The sequence below is a fragment of the Lepus europaeus genome, unplaced genomic scaffold (assembly GCF_033115175.1).
Source record: "Lepus europaeus isolate LE1 unplaced genomic scaffold, mLepTim1.pri SCAFFOLD_43, whole genome shotgun sequence".
Lineage (NCBI taxonomy): Eukaryota > Metazoa > Chordata > Mammalia > Lagomorpha > Leporidae > Lepus > Lepus europaeus.
The window spans coordinates 1,482,993-1,506,398 of record NW_026909305.1 but is presented as its reverse complement, the minus strand read 5'-3'; the positions used below and the strand labels follow the sequence as shown (position 1 = coordinate 1,506,398).

General features: G+C 36.7%; 1 pseudogene; it reads left to right on the top strand.

Annotated features, from left to right (window-relative positions):
• The first annotated feature begins 11,490 nt into the window (after positions 1-11,490).
• Positions 11,491-12,843, top strand: LOC133755394 (neuropilin and tolloid-like protein 2; annotated as a pseudogene).
• Positions 12,844-23,406: the final 10,563 nt, after the last annotated feature.

The window sequence follows — 23,406 nt, the reverse complement described above, 5'->3', positions numbered from 1 at the left end:
GGAAATGCTAATTGGTTCCACATGGAGACAGAAGCTCTATACATTCAATTTTCTATGGAGAAAGCTAGAAGAACTTTGATAAACAACATAATATTTATGTTTGTATAAATGACATTTTATGCACTTGCCTAACCAAAAGACTTTGCTTTTCTACAAAACCCTTTTTACTGTGATTATTTCGGTGCATTGCATATGAAATACACACTACTTTGTCCAGATATGACTGGATGAAACAAGAAATATCGGGTTTTGTTTTGGCTACCTCAATCCCAGATATTACTGCAGCCTCTGTGTTTGTGTTTTGTGTATATTATCGACCGACCTTATTGTTTTGAATGTTTTTTATCAGGGAACATATAATTTTGTGCTTGGAAACGCTAATTGGTTCCACATGGAGACACCAGCGATACACATTCATATTTTCTAGGGAGAAAGCTATTGGATCTGTGGCAAACAAACATGATATTTCTGTTTGTATACATGACATTTTACGTACTTGCCTAAAGTAACGACTTTGCTTTTCCGAAAATCATTTTTACTGTGATTTCCTCGGTCCATTGCATATGAATTCAACACCACTGTTTTCGGATATGACTGGATGAAATCAGAACTATCCAGTTGTGTTTTGGCTAACTCAATCCCCGATAATGCTACAGCCTCTGTGTTTGTGTTTACTGGATATTATTGATGGACTTAATTGTTTTGAATGTTTTTTATCAGGGAACATTTAATTTTGTGCTTGGAAACACTGATTGGTTCCACTTGGAGACACGAGCTCTACACATTCGTATTTTCTAGGGAGAAAGCTAGAGGAACTGCGGCAACAAACATGATATTTCTTTTTGTGTAGATGACATTTTATGCACTTGCCTAACGAAAAGATCTGGCTTTTCTCCAAAATCATTTTTACTGTGGTTTTCTCGGTCCATTACATACGAATACCACACAACTTTGTCTGGATATTACTGGATGAAACCAGAAATATCCGCTTGTGTTTTGGCTAGCTCAATCCCAGATATTGCGACAGCCTCTGAGTTTGTGTTTTCTTGATATTATTGATGGACTTTTGGTTTTGACTGTTTTCTATGAGGTAACATTAATTTTGTCCTAGGTAACACTATTTGGTTCCACATGGAGACTGCAGCTCGACACATTTGTATTTTCTAGGCAGAAAGCTAGAGGAACTGTGGCAAACAAACATGATATTTCTGTTTGTATAGATGACATTTTATGCACTTGCCGAACAAAAATACTTTGCTTATGTGCAAAACCATTTTTTCAGTCCATTGCATATGAATGCCACACCACTTTGTCCATATATGAGTGGATGAAACCAGCAGTACCCTGTTTTGTTTTGGCTAACTCAGTCCCAAATATTGCAAAAGCCTGTGTTTTCGTGTTTTCTGGATATTATCGATGGACCTTTTTGTTTTGAATGTTTTTTATCAGGGAACATTTAATTTTGTGCTTGGAAACGCTAATTGGTTCCACATGGAGACACCAGCTCTACACATTCGTATTTTCTAGGGAGAAAGCCTGAGGAACTGCGGCAAACAAACATGATATTTCTGTTTGTATACATGACATTTTACGCACTTGCCTAAAGAAAAGACTTTGCTGTTCCCCAAAAACATTTTTACTGTGATTTTCTTGGTCCATTGCATATGAATTCAATACCACTTTGTCCGGATATGACTGGATGAAACCAGAGATATCCGCTTGTGTATTGGCTTACCCAATCCCTGATATTGCTACAGCCTCTGTTTTTTTTTTTTTTCCGGATATTATTGACGGACTTTATTGTTTTGAATGTTTTTTGCAGGGAGCATTTAATTTTGTGCTTGGGAACACTAATTGGTTCCACATGGAGAAACCAGCTCTACACATTCGTATTTTCTAGGGCGATAGCTAGAGGAACTGCGACAAACAAACATAATATTTCTGTTTGTATGGATGACATTTTATGCACTTGTCTTACGAAAAGACATTAGTTTTCTCCAATACCATTTTAACTGTGATTTTCTCGGTGCATTGCATATGAATTCCACACCAGTTTGTCCGGATATGACTGGGTGAAATGAGAAATATACAGTTGTGTTTTTCCTACCTCAATCCCAAATATTGCGACAGTCTCTGTTGTTGTTTTCCGGATATTATTGACGGACTTTATTGTTTTTAATGTTTTTTTAAAAGCGAACCTTTCATTTTGTGCTTGGAAATGCTAATTGGTTCCACATGGAGTCACCAGCTGTACACATTCTTATTTTGAAGGGATAAAGCTAGAGGAACTGCAGCAAACAAACATGATATTTCTGTATGCATAGGTGACATTTTATGTACTTGCCTAAGTAAAAGACTTTGCTTTTCTCCAAAACCATTTTTACTGTGATTTTCTTCTTCCATTAAATACGAATTCCACAAAACCTTGTCTGGATATGACCCGATGAATCCTGAAATATCCGCTTGGGGTTGGGTAACTCAAGCCCAGATATTGCTACAGCCTCTGTGTTTCTGTTTTCCGGATATTATCGACGGACTTTATTGTTTTGAATGTTATTTATCAGGGAACATTTAATTTTGTGCTTGGAAACACTAATTGGATCCACATGGAGACACAAGCTCTACACATAAGTTTTTTTTTTTTTAACAAACATGATATTTCTGTTTGTATACATGACATTTTATACACTTGCCTAACGAAAAGACTTTGCCTATGTCCAAAATCATTTTTACTGTGATTTTCTAGGTCCATTGCTTAAGAATTCCACACTACATTGTCTGGATATGACTGGATGAATCCAGAAATATCCGCTTGTGTTTTGGCTAACTCAATCCCAGATATTGCGAGAGCATCTCTGTTTGTGTTTTCCGAATAGTACCGACGGACTTTATTGTTTTGAATGTTTTTTTTATCATGGAACATTAAATTTTGTGCTTGGAAACATTAATTGGTTCCAAATGCAAACACCAGCTCTACACATTCGTATTTTTAGGGAGAAAGCTTGAGGAACTGCGGCAAACAAACATGACATTTCTGTTTGTATGCATGACATTTTATGCACTTGCCTAACGAAAAGAATTTGTTTTCCTCCAAACCATTTTTACAGTGATTTTCTTCGTCCATTGCATACGAATTTTGCACCACTTTATCCGGATATGACTGGAGGAAACCAGATATATCCACTTGTGTTTTTTCTATCTCAGTCTCAGATATTGCCACAGCCTCTTTGTGTTTTCCGGATATTATCAACGGACTTTATTGTTTTCAATGTTTTCTTTTGTTTTTATCAGGGAACATTTAGTTTTGTGCTTGGGAACACTAATTGGTTCCACATGGAGATGCCAGCTCTACACATTCATAATTCCTAGGGAGAAGCTAGAGGAATAGCGGCAAACAAACATGATATTTCTGTTTCTATAGATGACATTTTATGCACTTGCCTAACTAAAAGACTTTGCTTTTTTCCACAACCATTTTTACTAGAATTTTCTCGGTACATTGCATACGAATTACACAACACTTTGTCCAGATATGACTGTAGGGTACCAGAAATATCCGCTTGTGCTTTGGCTAACTAAATCCGAGATATTACTACAGCCTCTGTGTTTGTGTTTTCCAGATATTATCGACGGACTTATTCTTTTGAATATTTTTTTTATCAGGGAGTTATTAGTTTTGTGCTTGGGAACACTAATTGGTTCTACTTGGAGACACCAGCCCAACACATTCATATTTTCTAGGGAGAAAGCTAGAGGAACTGCGGCAAAGAAAATGATATTTCTGTTTGGATAGATGGCATTTTTTGCCCTTGCCCAAGGAAAAGACTTTGCTTTTCTCCAAAACCATTTTTACTGTGGTCTTCTCAGTCCATTTCATACGAATTCCACGCAACTTTTTCCGGATATGACTGGATGTAACCAGAAATATCAGACTGTGTTTTGGATAACTCAATCCCAGATGTTGCTACAGCCTCTATGCTTGTGTTTTCTGGATATTATTGATGGACTTTATTGTTTTGAATGTTTTTTATCAGGGAACATTTAATTTTGTGTTTGGAAACACTAATTGGGTCCACATGGAGACACCAGCTCTACACTTCCAGATTTTCTATGGAGAAATCTTGAGGAACTGAGGCAAACAAACATGATATTTCTCTTTGACATTTTATGCACTTGCCTAATGAAAAGACTTTGCTTTTCTCCAAAACCATTTTCACTGTGATGTTCTTGGTCCATTTCATATGAATTTCTCACCACTTTGTCCGGATATGACTGGATGAAACCAGAAATATCCTCTTGTGTTTTGACTAACTCATTCCCAGATATTGTGACAGCCTCTGTGTTTGTGATTTCTTGATATTATCGATGGACTTTATTGTTTTGAATGTTTATTATCAAGGAACATTTAATTTTGTGCTTGGAAACGCTAATTGGTTCCACATGGAGACACCAGATCTACACATTATTATTATTTGTGAGAAAGCTAGAGGAACTGCGGCAAATAAACATGATATTTCTGTTTGTATAGATGAGAGTTTATGCACTTGCTTAACGAAAAGATGTTGCTTTTCTCCAAAACCATTTTTACTGTGATTTTCATGGTCCATGGCATATGAATTCCACACAACTTTGTCCGGATATGACTCGATGAAACCAGAAATATCCGGTTGTGTTTTGGCTAACTCAATCCCAGATATCGTGACAGGTTCTGTGTTTGTGTTTTCTGGATATTATCGATGGACTTTATTGTTTGAATATTTTTTATCAGGGAACATTTAATTTTCTACTTGGGAACACTAATTGGTTCCACATGGAGACATTAGCTGTACACATTCGTATTTTCTATGGAGAACGCTAGAGGAACTGTGGCCAAAAAACATGACATTTCTGTTTGTATACATGATATTTTATGCATATCCCTAACGAAAAGACTTTGCTTTTCTCCAAAACCATTTTTACTGTGATATTCTGGGCACATTGCATACGAATGGCACACCACTTTGTCCAGATATGACTGGATGAAACCACAAATATCCGCTTGTGTTTTGGCTAACTCAATCCCAGATATTGCTACAGCCTCCGTGTTTGTCTTTTTCTGGATAATATTGAATGACTTTATTGTTTTCAATGTTTTTTTTTTTCTCATGGAGCATTTAATTTTGTGCTTGGAATTGTTAATTGGTTCCACATGGATACCCCAGCTCTACACATTCCTATTTTCTGGGGTGAAAACTAGAGGAATTGCGGCAAACAAACATGATATTTCTGCTTGTATAGATGACATTTTATGCACTTGCATAACAAAAATAGTTTGCTTTACTCCAAAAGAATTTTGCTGTGATTTTCACAGTCCATTGCATACGAATTCCACACAACTTTGTCCGGATATGACTGGTTGAATCCAGAAATATCCGGTTTTGTTTTGGCTAACTCAATCCCAGATATTGCTACAGCCCCTGTGTTTGTGTTTTCCGGATATTATCGACGGACATTATTGTTTTGAATGTTTTTTATCAGTGAACATTTAATTATGTGCTTGCAAGCTCTAATTTCTTCCAGATGGAGACACCAGCTCTACATATTCATATTTTCTAGAGAGAAAGGTAGAGGAAGAGCGGTAAACAAACATATTTCTGTTCGTATGGATGACATTTTGTTCACTTTCCTTACAAACAGATGTTGCTTTTCTCCACTATCATTTTTACTGTGATTTTCTTGGTCCATTGCATACGAATTCCACACCACTTTGTCTGGATATGGCTGGATGAAACCAGAAATATACGCTTGTGTTTTGGGTAACTCAGTCCCAGATATTGCGACAGCCTCTGTGTTTGTGATTTCCAGATATTATCGACGGACATTATTGTTTTGAATGTTTAATATCAGGGAACATTTAATTTTGTGCTTGGAAATGCTAATTGGTTCCACATGGAGACACAAGTTCCGCACATTCGTATTTTCTGGGGAGAAAGCTAGAAAAACTGTGGCAAACAAACATGATATTTCTCTCTGTATAGATGACATTTTATGCACTTGCCTAAGGAAAATATTTTGCTTTTCTCCAAAAGAATTTTTACTGTAATTTTTGTCAGTCCATTACATCCGATTTCCACACAAGTTTGTCCGGATATGACTGGATGAAAGCAGAAATTTGGGTTTGTGTTTTTGCTAACTCAATCCCAGATATTGCTACAGCCTCTGTTTTTTTTTTTTTTTTTCCTTTTCTGGTTATTATTGATGGACTTTATTGTTTTGAATGTTTTTTTATCAGGAAACATTTGATTTTGTGCTTGGAAACACTAATTGGTTCCATATGGAAACACCAGCTCTACACATTTGTATTTTCTAGGGAGAAAGCTAGAGAAACTGCGGCAAACAAACATGATATTTCCGTTTGTATACATGACATTTTATGCACTTGCCTAAAGAAAAGACTTTGCTTTTCTCCAAAATCATTTTTACTGTGCTTTTCTCGGTCCATTGCATATGAATTCCACACAACTTTTTCTAGATATGACTGGAAGAAACCAGAGGTATCAGTTTGTCTTTTGGCTAACTGAATCCCAGACTACAGACTCTGTCTTTGTGTTTTCTGGATATTCTCCATGGAGTTTATTGTTTTGAATATTTTTTATCAGGGAACAGTTAAGTTTGTGGTTGGAAATGCTAAATGGTTCCACAGGGAGACAGAAGCTCTATACATTCCTATTTTCTAGGGAGTAAGCTAGAAGAACTTTTCAAACAACATGATATTTATGTTTGTATAAATGACATTTTATGCACTTGTCTAACCAAAAGACTTTGCTTTTCTTCAAAAGCCTTTTTACTGTGATTGTGTCTAATGCTAACGAATTCCACACCACTTTGTCCGGATATTTGTGGATGAAACCAGAAAAATGCGGTTGTGTTTTTGCTAACTCAATACCAAATACTGCTACAGCCTCTGAGTTTGTGTTTTCTGGATATTATCGTCGGACTTTATTGTTTTGAATGTTTTCTATGAGGTAACATTTAATTTTGTGCTTGGAAACACTAATAGGTTCCACTTGGAGACACCAGCGATACACATTCGTATTTTCTAGGGAGAAAGCTATTGGATCTCTGGCAAACAAACATGATATTTCTCTTTGTATACATGACATTTTATGCACTTCCCTAACGAAAAGACTTTGCGTATGTCCAAAAGCATTTTTACTATGATTTTCTCGGTCCATTGCGTATGAATTCAACACCACTGTTTTCGGATATGACTGGATAAAATCAGAACTATCCAGTTTTGTTTTCGCTAACTCAATCCCTGATATTGCTACAGCCTTGTGTTTGTGTTTTCCGGATATTATCAACTGACTTTATTGTTTTGAATGTTTTTTATCAGGGAACATTTAATTTTGTGCTTGGAAACACTAATTGGTTCCACATGGAGACACCAGTTCTACACATTCATATTTTCCAGGGAGAAAGCTAGAGGAACTTTGGCAAACAAACATGATATTTCTGTTTGTATACATGACGTTTTATGCAGTTGCCTTATGAAAAGATGTTGCGTTTCTACAGTACCATTTTTACTGTGATTTTCTCGGTCCATTGCATACGAATTCCACACAACTTTTTCTGGATATGATGGATTGAAACCTGTGATATCCGGTTGTGTTTTGGCGAACTCAATCCCAGATATTGCTAAAGCCTCTGTGTTAGTGCTTTCTGGATATTATCGATGGACTTTATTGTTTTGAATGTTTTTTATCAGGGAACAGTTAATTTTGTGCTTGGAAACACTATTTGTTTCCACATGGAGACACAAGCTCTACACATTCGTATTTTCTAGGGAGAAAGTTTGAGCAACTGTTGCAAGCAAACATGATATTTCTGTTTGTATACATGACATTTTATGCACTTGCCTAACGAAAAGACTTTGCTTTTCTCTAAAATCATTTTTACTGCGCTTTTCTCGGTCCAGTCCATATGAATTACACACAACTTTGTCCAGATATGACTGGAAGAAACCAGAGATATCAGGTTGTGTTTTGGCTAACTGAATCCCAGATATTGCTACAGACTCTATGTTGGTGTTTTCTGGATATTGTCCTTGGACTTTATTGTTTTGAATGTTTTTATCAGGGAACAGTTAATTTAGTGCTTGGAAACGCTAACTGGTTCCACATGGAGAAACCAGCTCTACAGATTCGTATTATCTAGCGAGAAAGCTAGAGGAACTGTGGCAAACACACATGATATTTCTGTTTGTATACATGACATTTTATGCACTTGCCTAATGAAAAGACTTGGCTTTTCTCCAAAACCATTTTTACTGATATTTTCTCGGTCCATTGCATACAAATTCCACACAACTCTGTCCGGATATGACTGGATGAAACCTGAAATATTCGGTTGTGTTTTGGCGAACTCAATCCCAGATATTTTATACAGCCTCTGTGTTTGTGTTTTCTGGATATTATCGATTGACTTTATTGTTTTGAATGTTTTTTATCAGGGAACATTTAATTTTGTGTTTGGAAACACTAATTGGTTCCACATGGAGACACCAGCTCTAAACATTTGTATTTTCTAGGGAGAAAGCTAGAGGAACTGTGGCAAACAAACATGATATTCTGTTTGTATAGATGACATTTTATGCAGTTGACTAACGGAAAGACTTTACTTTATTCCAAAACCATTTATACTGTGATTTTCTCTGTCCATTGCATAAGAATTCCACACAAATTTTTTCCGGATATGACGGGATGAAACCTGAGATATCTGGTTGTGTTTTTGCAAACTCAATCCCAGATATTGCTACAGCCACTGTGTTTGTGATTTCTGGATATTATCGATGGACTTTATTGTTTTGAATGTTTTTTTATCAGGGAACATTTAATAATGATTTTGAAAATCCTAATTGGTACCACATGGAGACACCAGCTCTACACATTCGTATTTTCTAGGGAGAAAGCTAGAGGAACTGCAGCAAGCAAACATGATATTTCTGTGTTTATAGATGATATTTTATGCACTTGACTAAAGAAAAGATTTTCTTTTTCTCCAAAACCAATTTTTCTGTGATTTTTTCGGTTCATTGCATACGAACGCCACACAACTGTTCCGGATATGACTGGAGGATACCAGAAATATCCGGTTCTGTTTTGGCTAACTCAATCCCAGTTATTGCTACAGCCTATGTGTTTGCATTTTCTGGATATTATGGATGCACTTTATTGTTTTGAATATTTTTTATCAGGGAACATGTAACTTTGTGCTTGGGAACACTAATTGATTCCACTTGTAGACACCAGCTCTACACATTTGTATTTTCTAGGGAGAAAGCTACAGGAACTGTGGCAAGTAAACATGATATTTCTCTTTGTAGACATGATATTTTATGCAGTTGCCTAACGAAAAGACATTGCTTTTCCCAAAAACCATTTTTACTGTGATTTTCTCAGTCCATTGCATATGAATTAAACACCAGTTTGACCGGATATGACTGGAGGAAACCAGATATATCTGGTTGTGTTTTGGCTAACTCAATCCCAGATATTGCTACAGCCTCTGTGTTTGTATTTTGTGGATATTATCGATGGACTTTAATGTTGAATGTTTTTTATCAGGGAACATTTAATACTGTGCTTCGAAATACTAATTGGTTCCACATGGGGACTCCAGCTCTACACATTCGTATATTTTAGGGAGAAAGATAGAGGAACTGTGGAAAAGAAACATGATATTTCCATTTGTATAGATGACATTTTATGCACTTGCCTAACAAAAAGACTTTGCTTTATACCAAAATCATTTTTACTGTGCTATTCTCGGTCCATTGCATACGAATTCCACACAACTTTGTCCAGACATTTTATGCACTTGCATAATGAAAAGATTTTGCTTTTCTCCAAAAGAATTTGTACTGTGATTTTCTCGGTCCATTGCATACGATTTCCACCAAACTTCGTCGGATATGACTGGAGGAAACAAGAAATATCCTGTTGTGTTTTGCTGAACCCAATTGCAAATATCGCTGCAGCCTCTGTGTTCTTTTCCTGATATTATCGATGGACTTTATTGTGTTGAATGTTTTTTATCAGGGAACATTTAATTTTGTGCTTGGAAACACTAATTGGTTCCACATGGAGACACCAGCTCTACACATTCGTATTTGCTATGGAGAAAGCTAAAAGAACTGCAGCAAATAAACATGATATTTCTCTTTGTTTACATGACATTTTATGCACTAGCCTAAGGAAAAGATTTTGCTTTTCTACAAAAGAATTTTTACTGTGATTTTCTCATTCCATTGCGTATGAATTCCACAAAACTTCTTCCGGATATGACTGGATGAAACCAGATATATCCGCTAGTGTTTTGGCTAACTCAATCCCAGATATTGTGACAGCCTCTGTGTATGTGTTTTGCGGATATTATCAACGGACTTTATTGTTTTGAATCTTTTTTTTTTCCAGGGAACATTTAATTTTGTTCTTGGAAACACTAATTGGTTCCACAAGGAGACACGAGCTCTGCACATTAGTATTTTTAGGGAGAAAGCTAGAGGAACTGCGGCAAACAAACATGATATTTCCTTTGTATACATGACATTTTATGGACTTGCCTAATGAAAAGACTTTGCTTATGTCCATAACCATTTTCACTGTGATTTTCTCGGTCCATTTCATACGAATTCCACAAAACTTTATCCATATATGACTGCAGGAAACCCGAAATATACGCTTGTGTTTTGGCTAACACAATCCCAGATATTGCTACAGCCTCTGTGTTTGTGTTTTCTGGATATTATCGATGGACTTTATTATTTTGAATGTTTTTTTTTCAGGGAACATTTAATTTTGTGCTTGGAAACACTAATTGGTTCCACATGGAGACACCAGTTCTACACATTCGTATTTTCCAGGGAGAAAGTAGAGGAACTGTGGCAAACAAACATGATATTTCTGCTTGTCTACATGTCATTTTATGCAATTGCCTAATGAAAAGACTTTGCTTATGTCCAAAACCTTTTTTACTGTGATTTTCTGGTCCATTGCATACGATTTCCACACCACTTTGTCCGGATATGACTGGATGAAACCAGAAATATCCGCTTGTGTTTTGGCTGACTCAATCGCAGATATTGTGACAGCCTCTGTGTTTGTGTTTTCCAGATATTATCGATGGACTTTATTGTTCTGAATGTGTTTTATGAAGTAACATTTAAATTTGTCCTAAGAAACATTAATTGGCAGCGGAGCTAGCGCCATGGTCCCGGGCAGAGCTGCTCCTGCCTCCTCCCATGCTTTCACTTCATCGTGCTTCAGCTCCCAGTCCGCGACCATGGGGGAATTGGGATGACACAGGACCCCGCCGAGGGGCTAGGGCATGGTGGGCCACCGCATCTGAGCGCTGCCCCACGGGGACGGGAGGCAGCGTGCTGGCCATCCATGGGAAGGGAGTGGGTCTGCAGCCGCCGCTACGCAGGGCCGTGAATGCCGCTGCCTCAGTCCCTTTGTGAAGCGCTGGGCCGCTCGGGAACATGGCCCTGGAGCAGCTCTGCTCGGTCCTCAAAGTGTTCTTAATAACAATACTTGTAGTGGAAGGGATTGCTGTGGCCCAAAAGACCCCAGATGGACAAAATATTGGAATCAAGCATGTTCCTGCAACCCAATGTGGCATTTGGGTTCGAACCAGCAATGGAGGTCATTTTGCTTCACCAAATTATCCTGATTCATACCCACCAAACAAGGAGTGTATCTACATTTTGGAAGCTGCTCCACGTCAAAGAATAGAATTAACCTTTGATGAACGTTATTATGTAGAACCATCATTTGAGTGTCGATTTGATCACTTGGAAATTTGAGATGGGCCGTTTGGTTTCTCTCCTCTTATAGATCGTTACTGTGGCATGAAAAGCCCTCCATTAATTAGATCAACAGGGAGATTCATGTGGATTAAGTTTAGTTCTGATGAAGAACTTGAAGGACTTGGATTTCGAGCAAAATATTCATTTATTCCAGATTGCCAGTTTGAGCTCTTGGGAGCTGATGGAATAGTACGTTCTAGTCAGGTAGAACAGGAAGAAAAAACAAAACCTGGCCAAGCAGTTGATTGCATATGGACAATTAAGGCTACTCCAAAAGCTAAGAAAAGAAAAAAGCAGGAGTATTTGAATAAATCACTAAAACCCATGGAACAATTATTGGCATTACATCAGGGATTGTCTTGATCCTTCTCATTATTTCTATTTTAGTGCAAGTGAAGCAGCCTCGAAAAAAGGTCATGACTTGCAAAACTGCTTTTAATAAAACAGGGTTCCAGGAAGTGTTTGATCCTCCCCATTATGAACTGTTCTCACTAAGGGACAAAGAAATTTCTGCAGACCTGGCAGACTTGTCAGAAGAGCTAGACAGCCAGCAGAAGATGCGGCGCTCCTCCACTGCCTCCCGCTGCATCCACGACCATCACTGTGGATCGCAGGCATCCAGTGTCAAACAAAGCAGGACCAACCTCAGCTCCATGGAACTTCCTTTCTGAAATGATTTTGCACAACCACAGCCAATGAAAACATTTAATAGCACCTTCAAAAAAAGTAGCTACACTTTCAAATAGGCACATGAGTGCCCTGAACAGGCCCTAGAAGATAGAGTGATGGAGGAGATTCCCTGTGAAATTTATGTCAGGGGACGAGAAGATTCTGCACAAGCATCCATATCCATTGACTTTTAATATTCCACTCAAGGTGACACGTGGGTTACTAACTACATGAGTATACAGCCTATACAATACCCATGCTATTTCTGGCAGCCAACCCCTTCCCCTGTCAAAACTAAGGATGACCTTCATCTGCTATTAACCTGTTGTAATGATGACGTCTTTATTATCTCAGGCAGTCTATACATGTTAAATCAACAAAGGAGCTTATTGTATGCAGTGGAAAAAGTAATATGCTGATGCTTGGTGTCATATAAACCAAGCACCACTGGTGAGATGGCACTTGAAGGGGGGAGTGGTTGTGTTGAGCCAGGCTCAGGCTGCCTCCTAGTTTTAGCAAAAGACATACTGCTCTTGACTGATAACCGCTCTGTCAATATTTTGGTCCCACAATAAAATTAAGCAAGACAAATAACTAAAATATAATAAAGGAAACCACCTTAAAAACAGAGGGACTGCAAAAAAACATTCTACTGCTACTTAAACAGTTCTAAAACATAGGAAAAGTAGGAAAAATTTATTTTCATAAAATAAGCAAAAATTTTGCAAAAATTCATCATTAAATAAAAATAATAAATCCTAACTAGTTGGAAAAAAAATAAGATTTCTTTTACATATTTTTTCTCTAACCTTGATTGTTTTATGAACCTACAATTTTACCCTTTGAGTTTCTTATTTAAAAATAAGGGGTCATGTACCACATACTTCAGCATAGGCCTTGGTTCTGTAAATATGTCGAAAACAGCTAGTTACCAATTAAGACCCAGAGTTGTGTTTCATCCATCTGTTTCTTGACTAATTTCTCTACTTCTGCCTTTTTGTTACTGGATGCTTAGTCCTTATTTTCTGTGAGAAGCAGTAGATGATGTGATTTATCACCTTTAAATCATATTTTGTGTTAGTTACACCAGAAGATTTCATAACCCTGGGTATATGCCATTACCATTACCAGTTATGACTAAGAATTTGAGGAAGATAACTTCCGGTTAGCCTTTGGAGTTTCCCAAATTTGGTCACATTGATTGATGGCCCATTCATTCTAATACACAGAGTGAATTCACTTTGGGGGAGGCCTGTAGTTACATATGCATTGATTCTTATTTTTATGAAAGATTACTTAACGCTCTGTGTTGGTTTATCTTATAATAAATGAGAACCAAGTTTTATGAGTTACAGGGAAATTCCTAAGCAACTGTAAGCTTTTAGATCACCTCTTACATGGGACAGTACATTTTTCTAGTTTTAGCAAAAATAACAACTTCCCCTTTTTTTTTAAACCGCACTTTTGACCTTATGTTTTTTATGGTATATAAAACAATAATTTATAAACATGATATAAAAACTCATTTTTTAGACTTTTGATATTATTTGATACTGGACAAACTTTATTAAATCAAAATTAAAGATCTACACTACAGATTTTGTTCAGTGTTCCCATTAGAAGCTTTGTGTACAAATATGCTGCGATAGAACCATGCACTATAATTTGTTGTAAAGAACTTGGTAATGTGTACATAAGCTTTTTCTTTTGTTACTATATTTAGTTTGTGATAAATTCTTTACTGTGTGATATTTATTGCTTCATGTCACTACACAGATCAAATACATTGTTACATGGTCCTTCAGTCATGTATATTTTGGATCTAAAAAATGTGTATGGAAAGGAATCCATTTGCCAAATTATAACAGATACGAGTACCATTTAAAAGACAGATTATCATTTTAATATTTTTATAGAAATTCTCAAATGAGAAGTTGGGGTTTCACTAGATTTCATTTTAAATATTATGTAGATATGTTCTCTTAGATTAGTGAAAACTGTGACCTTAAATATATACACAAATACTGCCTCAGAATGTGTTTCTTTTGTCACATGTTTTATTTTTAAAAAAGTAAATATCCAGGAGATGAGGAATCTACACATGGTGCATGTATGATTTAATTTCCTGTTTTAAAAATACAATTTGGAAAGGCAAAGTAATATTTTTCAAAGAACTAATACAAGAGACATTGGATAGTTGAGTTTTTTTCAGTAACTATGCTGAATAGACACTTTTATAGATTACTTATATGAGGCAGCATTGGAACTGCATAGTAAATAATACAACTGTGTTCTCATTCCTCAAAGTAATGAAAGAGAAATTAGCTTATTTTGTATGTAAAATTATATCCATAAAAGCTGTTAGACCCATCATAACCTATAGGTTATAGTAGAAAATAATGCAGTATGCTTAACTACATTATCTATAGTCACTTGTCACCATATTTTTATTTCTCAGTTTGTATTCTGCTTTCTTTAAAAGGGCTTGAAAAAGCCTACAAAAACACAGAGCCTTTAAAGAAGACACTTTAACATTCAGATAGCACAGAAATACATGGTTTCCCAAGGGAAATTTGGATAGTAAATTTGGTTCTAAATTTTCTGTCAGTTTCTCCTTTTTACCATAGAAAACCCAGACTTGGCAGCAAAGGCTACTTTTCTCTAAGGCATAATGCTCTTTATACAGGACAGCATGGCCTCAGAATTTTAAAAAGAAGCAGAATTCGGACATAAAGGTAAATCTTAACCCAGTGAAGGCACAGCTTAGTTTGGGAGTGTTGGTTTCTGATACATCTGTTTGCAGGAAAAGAAGTAAAGGACTAGACGATGACCAGCTAAGCCAGCCCTAGACTGCCATGGGTTTTGACTCCATGGAGCCACGGATGGGTGTTAGGTCTCCGTTGTTTCTTAGCCACACTTGCTGTGGGGTCTAGGGAAAGAGAACAGAGCTATCAAATTTCAGGAGTTACTGCCAGAATCTGACTGCTGCAGATATAATCTTGCATCTCTGAGTTTAGTGGGACTACTTTACAGATTGTTTAAAGAGAAAGCCATAAATTTTAGTAATGGAAGACATGAAATGTAGCCATCTTGTTGAAGTTACAACCTCTTACACGACCCCAGTGGTAAGCACAAGGATACTTCAGAAAGTTTGTGGCAAAATGAAATCCAAAGACAAGTGTATTTTGGTGCAGAAAGTTTTTAAACCCATGCACAGTTTTTTATAACACATTTTTCATGAACTTTCTGAAGACTCATTAACAAAATGCAAATCTGGAAGAGGTAAATAATTTCAATTCAGGGACAGGGTTGAATTCACTTCCATGATATTGTCATCATCTTCCATCCCAAATTTAACTCAAAATGTAACATTTTGCAACATCTGAAGTATGTGGGGATATACTGAGATAATCCTTTATTCATGGAAGGAGGTAGAATAAAATTTCAACAAAGTTTTTCACAGATTTAAAAGGCTCCTTTGATTTAACAGCTCATCTGTCAGTGTCATTTCATATAATTATTCAGCATTAAAAGAACTCCCTTACATGCCTCTGAACATTTTTGTGTCTGATGAGGAGGATGCATGTTTGCTTCAGGATTGTGTCAACTGGTGAGACAGGCTGGAGAAAGCCTCGCTGCAGTTCCAGGAGTCATTCTCAAAGGAGACAATGCTGTCAGTGCAAAGTGGTATCTGTTCTATTGAACGTAGTAAAAATACGCCTTGAATCACACTCGAGACCCAGAGGAAAGTTCGACTTTTGAGTGTTTCTAAAGATCCAAGAAAGATAATCAGGTGCAACTTTAAAAGGGTTGAGAAGATTGGAACCCAAAGAATCCAAGTGAGTACCATGTCTCAGAAGTCCTGCCCGAGTGCTTTTTCCTTGGTTTTAGGCTGTCACCCTGCTTTTGCTGACTGTAAGTTTTAAAAGATAAGTAGCTCTCAACAATCCAGATGTTCCGTTTAAGCTTGTCATTCTGATTTAAAATGTAATTTATTCTATAATGGGTTTTTTCCCCAGAGCATTATATTTCAACCTTTTTGTTTATATATGTGACAACATGTTATTCTATAGTTTTGTTGCCATGATTCCTTGGCACATGCAAGTTCTGTAAGACAATTATTGTGAATTCTTAATAAACACTGTTTGTTAACAATAAAAAAAAAAGAAACACTAATTGGTTCCACAGGGAGACACCAGCTCTACACATTCGTATTTTCTAGGGAGAAAGCTAGAGGAACTCGGCAAACAAACATGATATTTCTGTTTGTATAGATGACATTTTATGCACTTGCCTAAGAAAAGACGTTGCTTTTCTCCAAAACCATTTTTACTGCGATGTTCTTGGTCCATTGCAAACGAATGCCACCCCACTTTTTCTGGATATGACGGGATGAAAGCAGAAATATCCGGTTGTGTTTTGGATAACTCAATCCCAGATATTGCTACAGCCTCTGTGTTTGTGTTTTCCAGATATGTTGATGGACTTTGTTGTTTTGAATGTTTTTTTTTATCAGGGAACATTTCATTTTGTGCTTGGAAAGGCTAATTGGTTGCACATGGAGACACCAGCCCAACACAGTCATGTTTTCTAGGAAGAAAGCTAGAGGAACTGCGGCAAACAAACATGATATTCCTGTTGCCATAGATGACATTTTATGCACTTGCCTAACGAAAAGACTTTTCTTTTCTCCAATACCATTTTTACTCTCATTTTCTGAGTGCATTGCATACAAATTCCACACAACTTTGTCCGGATAAGAGTGGATGAAAGCAGAAATATCCTCTTGCGTTTTGGCTAACTCAATCCCATATATTGCGACAGCCTCTGTGTTTGTGTTTTCTGGATATTATCCACGGACTTTATTGTTTTGAATGTTTATTATCAAGGAACATTTAATTTTTTGCTAGGAAATACTAATTGGTTCCACATGGAGACACCAGCTCTGCTCATTCCGTATTTTCTAGGGAGAAAGTTAGAGGAACTGCGGCAAACAAACATGATATTTCTGTTTGTATAGATGACATTTTATGCACTTGCCTAACAAAAAGATTTTGCTTTTCTCCAAAAGAAAATTTTGTTATTTTCTCGGTCCATTGTATATGAATGCCATACGACTTTGTCCGGATATGACTGGATGAAACCAGAAATATCTGGTTGTGTTTTGGCTTACTCAATCCCAGATAATGCTACAGCCTCTGTGTTTGTGTTTTCCGGATATTATAGACGGACTCTTTTGTTTTAAATATTTTTTATCATGGAAGATTTATTTTGTGTTTGGAAACACTAAATGGTTCCACATGGATACACCAGCCCTACACATTCTTATTTTGTAGGGAGAAAGCTATAGGAACTGCGGAAAACAAAGATAATATTTCTCTTTCATAGATGATATTTTATGCACTTGCCTAACAAAAATACTTGGCTTTCCTCCAAAATGATTTTTACTGTGATTTTCTCGGTCCATTGCGTACGAATTCCAGAACAGTTTGTCCTGATATGACTGGAGGAAATCAGATATATCCGGATTAGTTTTGGCTAACTCAATCCCAATATTGCGACAGCCTCTGTGTTTGTGTTTTGCAGATATTATAGATGGACTTCATCGTTTTGAATGTTTTTTATAAGGGAACATTTAATTTTGTGCTTGGAAACACTAATTAGTTTCACATGGAGACACCAGCTCTACACATTCGTATTTTCTAGGGAGAAAGCTAGAGGAACTGCGGCAAACAAACATGATATTTCTGTTTGTATAGATGACATTTTATGCACTTGCCTAAGAAAAGACGTTGCTTTTCTCCAAAACCATTTTTACTGCGATGTTCTCGGTCCATTGCATACGAATGCCACACCACTTTTTCTGGATATGACTGGTTGAAACCAGAAATATCGGGTTGTGTTTTGGCCAACGCAATCCCAGATATTGCTACATCCTCTGTGTTTGTGTTTTCCGGATATTATCGATGGACTTTATTATTTTGAAAGTTTTTTATCAAGGAACATTTAATTTTGTGCTTGGAAACACTAATTGGTTCCACATGGAGACACCAGCTCTACACATTCGTGTTTTCTAGGGAGAAAGCTGGAGGAACAACGGCAAACAAACATGAAATTTCTGTTTCTTTAGATGACATTTCATGCACTTGCCTAACGAAAAGACGTTGCTTTTTTCCATTACCATTTTTACTGTCATTTTCTCTTTCCATTGCATATGAATGCCACACCACTTTGTACGGATATGACTAGATGAAACCAGAAATATCTGCTTGTGTTTTGGCTAAATAAATCCCAGTTATTGCTACAGCCTCTGTGTTTCCATTTTCTGGATATTATTGATGGACTTTATTGTTTTGAATGTTTTTTATCAGGGAACATTTTTTATAGTGATTTTCTTGGTCCATTGCATAAGAATTCCACACAACTTTGTCCGGATATGACTGGATGAAACCAGAAATATCAAGTTGTGTTTTGGCTAACTCAATCCCAGATATTGCTACAGCCTCTGTGTTTGTGTTTTCCGGATATTATCGATGAACTTTATTGTTTTGAATGTTTTTTTTTAATCAGGGAACTTTTAATTTTGTGCGTGGAAGCACTAATTGGTTCCACATGGAGACACAAGCTCTACACATTCGTATTTTCTAAGGAGAAAGTTTGAGCAACTGTGGCAAGCAAACATGATATTTCTGTTTGTATAGATGACAATTTATGCACTTGCCTAACGGAAAGGCTTTGCTTTTTTCCAAACCATTTTTACTCTGATTTTCTCGGTCCAATGCATACAAATCCCAGTCCACTTTGTCCGTATATGACTGGATGAAACCAGATATATCTGGTTGTGTTTTGGCTAACTCAAGCCCAGATATTGCTACAGCGTCTGTGTTTGTATTTTCTGGATATAATTCATGGACTTTATTGTTTTGAATGTTTTTATCAGGGAACATTTAATTTTATGCTTGGAAACACTAATTGGTTCCACATGGGGACTCCAGCTCTACAGATTCCTATTTTCTAGGGAGAAAGCTAGAGGAACTAGGGCAAAGAAACATGATATTTCTGTTTGTATAGATGACATTTTATGCACTTGCCTAACGAAAACACTTTGCTTTTCTCCAAAACCATTTTTACTGTCATTTTCTCTTTCCATTGCATATGAATGCCACTCCACTTTGTCCGGATATGACTGGAGGAAATCAGAAATATCCGGTTTTGTTTTGGCTAACTCAATCCCAGATATTGCTACAGGCTCTGTGTTTGTATTTAATGGATATTATCGATGGACTTTATTGTTTTGAATGTTTTTTTTTATCAGGGAACACTTAATAATGGGCTTGGAAACCCTAATTGGTTCCACATGGAGACTCCAGCTCTACACATTCGTGTTTTCTAGGGAGAATGCTGGAGGAACAACGGCAAACAAACATGATATTTCTGTTTCTATACATGACATTTTATGCACTTGCCTAACGGAAAGGCTTTGCTTTTCTCCAAAACCACTTTTACTGTGATTTTTTCGGTTCATTGCATATGAAAGCCACACAACTGTGTCCGGATATGACTGGAGGAAACCAGAAATATCCGGTTGTTTTGGCTAACTCAATCCCAGTTATTGCTACAGACTCTGTGTTTGCATTTTCTGGATATTATCGATGGACTTTATTGTTTTGCATGTTTTTTTATCTGGGAACATTTAATTTTGTGCTTGGAAATATTAATTGGTTCCACTTGTAGACACCAGCTATACACTTTCATATTTTCTATGGAGAATGCTACAAGAACTGCGGCAAAGAAACATGATACTTTTCTCTGTAGACATAACATTTTAAGCAGTTGCCTAACGAAAAGACTTTGCTTTTCCCAAAAACCATTTTTACTGTGCTTTTCTCGGTCCATTGCATTTGAATTAAACAGCAGTTTCCGGATATGACTGGAGGTAACTAGAAATATCCAGTTCTGTTTTGGCTAACTAAATCCCACATATTGCTACAGCCTCTGTGTTTGTATTTTCTGGATATAATTCATGGACTTTATTGTTTTGAATGTTTTTTTGACAAGGAACATTTAATTTTGTGCTTGGAAACACTAATTCGTTCCACTTGTAGACACCAGCTCTACTCATTCGTATTTTCTAGGGAGAAACCTAGAGGAACTGCGGCAAACAAACATAATATTTCTGTTTCTATACATGACATTTTATGTGCTTGCCTAACGAAAAGACTTTACTTTTCACCAAAACCATTTTTACTGTGATTTTCTCAGTTCATTGCATACGAATGCCACACCACTTTGTCCGTATATGATTGGATGAAACCAAAATATCTGGTTGTGTTTCAACTAACTCAATCCCAGATATTGGGACAGCCTCTGTGTTTGTGTTTTCTGGATATTAACTATGGACGTTATTGTTTTGAATGTTTTTTATCAGGGAACATTTAATTTTGTGCTTGGAAACACTAATTGGTTCTACATGGAGACACCAGTACTACACATTCGTATTTTCTAGAGAGAATGCTAGAATAACTGAGGTAAACAAACATGGTATTTCTGTTTGTATAGATGACATTTTATGCACTTGCTGAAGAAAAATACTTTGCCTTTCTCCAAAACATTTTTTCTGTGATTTTCTCAGTGCATTGCATACGAATTCCACACCACTTTCTCCGTATATGACTGGATGAAACCAGAAATATCCGCTTGTGTTTTGGCTAACTCAGTCCCAAATTCTACGAAAGCCTTTGTGTTTGTGTTTTCTGGATATTATCGATGGACATTATTGTTTTGAATGTTTTTTATACAAGGAACATTTAATTTTGTACTTCGAAACACTAATTAGCTCTACATGGAGACACTAGCTCTACACATTCGTATTTTCTAGGGAGAATGCTAGAGGAACTGCGCAAACAAACATGATATTTCTGTTTGTATACATGACATTTTATGCAATTGCCTAACGAAAAGACTTTGCTTTTCTGCAAAACCATTTGTACTGTGATTTTCTCATTCCATTGCATACGAATGCCAGACAACTTTGACCGGATATGACTGGATGAAACCAGAAATATCCGGTTGTGTTTTGGCTAACTCAATCCCAGATATTGCTACAGCCTCTGTGTATGTGTTTTCAGGATATTATCGATGGACTTTATTGTTTTGAATGTTTTTTATCACGGAACATTTAATTCTGTGCTTGGAAACACTGTTTGGTTCCACTTGGGGACACCAGCTCTACACATTCGTATTTTCTAGGGAGAAAGCTAGAGGAACTGCGGCAAACAAACATGATATTTCAGTTTGTATAGATGACATTTTATGCACTTGCCGAACAAAAGGACTTTGCTTGTCTCCAAACCATTTGTACTGTGATTTTCTCGGTCCATTGCATACGAATGCCACACCACTTTGTACAGATATGACTGGATGAAACCAGAGATATCCGGTTGTGTTTTGGCTAACTCAATCCCACATGTTGTGACAGCCTCTGTGTTTTTTTTTTTTTTTGTATATTATTGACAGACTTTAGTGTTTTGAATGTTTTTTATCAGAGAACATTTAATTTGTGCTTGGAAACACTAATTCGTTCCACTTGTAGACACCAGCTCTACTCATTTTTATTTTCTACGGAGAAACCTAGAGGAACTGCGGCAAACAAACATGATATTTCTGTTTCTATACATGACATTTTATGCACTTGCCTAAAGAAAAGACTTTGCTTTTCACCAAAACCATTTTTAGTGTGATTTTCTCGGTCCATTGCATACGAATGCCATACCACTTTGTCTGTATATGATTGGATGTAACCAAAATATCCGGGTGTGTTTTGGCTAATTGAATCCCAAATATTGCGAAAGCCTCTGTGTTTGTGTTTTGGGGATATTATCGATGGACGTTATTGTTTTGAATGTTTTTTATCAGGGAACATATAATTTTGTTCTTTGAAATGCTAATTGCTTCCCATGGGGATAACAGCTCTACACATTCGTATTTTCTAGGGAGAAAGCTTGAGGAACTGCGGCAAACAAACATGATATTTCTGTTTGTATACATGAACTTTTATGCACCTGCCTAACGAAAAGACTTTGCTTTTCTCTAAAACCATTTGTACTGTGATTTTCTCGGTCCATTGCATATGAATTCAACACCACTTTGTCCGAGTATGCCTGCAGGAAACCAGAAATATCTGCTTGTGTTTGGCTAAATCAATCCTAGATATTGCGGCAGCCTCTGTATTTGTGTTTTCTGGATATTATGAGTGGACTTTATTGTTCTGAATGTTTTTTATCAGGGAACATATAATTTTGTGCTTGGAAACATTAATTGGTTCCATGTGGAGACACCAGCTCTACACATTTTTATTTTCTAGTGAGAAAGCTAGAGGAACTGCGGCAAAGAAGCATGATATTTCTGTTTGGATACATGACATTCTATGCACTTGCCGAACAAAAAGAATTTTCTTGTCTCCAAAACCAATTGTACTGAGATTTTCTCGGTCCATTGCATACGAATTGCACACAACTTTGTCCAGATATGATTGGATGAAACCAGAAATATCCGGTTGTGTTTTGGTTACCTCAATCCCAGATATTGCTACAGCCTCTGATTTTGTATTTTCTGGATATTATCGATGGACTTTATTATTTTGAATGTTTTTTATCAGGGAACATTTAATAATGGTCTTGGAAACCCTAATTGGTTCCACATGGAGACTCCAGCTCTACACATTCGTATTTTCTAGGGAGAAAGCTAGAGGAACTGCGGCAAACAAACACGATATTTCTGTTTGTATAGATGACATTTTATGCACTTGCCGAACAAAAGGACTTTGCTTGTCTCCAAACCATTTGTACTGTGATTTTCTCGGTCCATTTTATACGAATGCCACACCACTT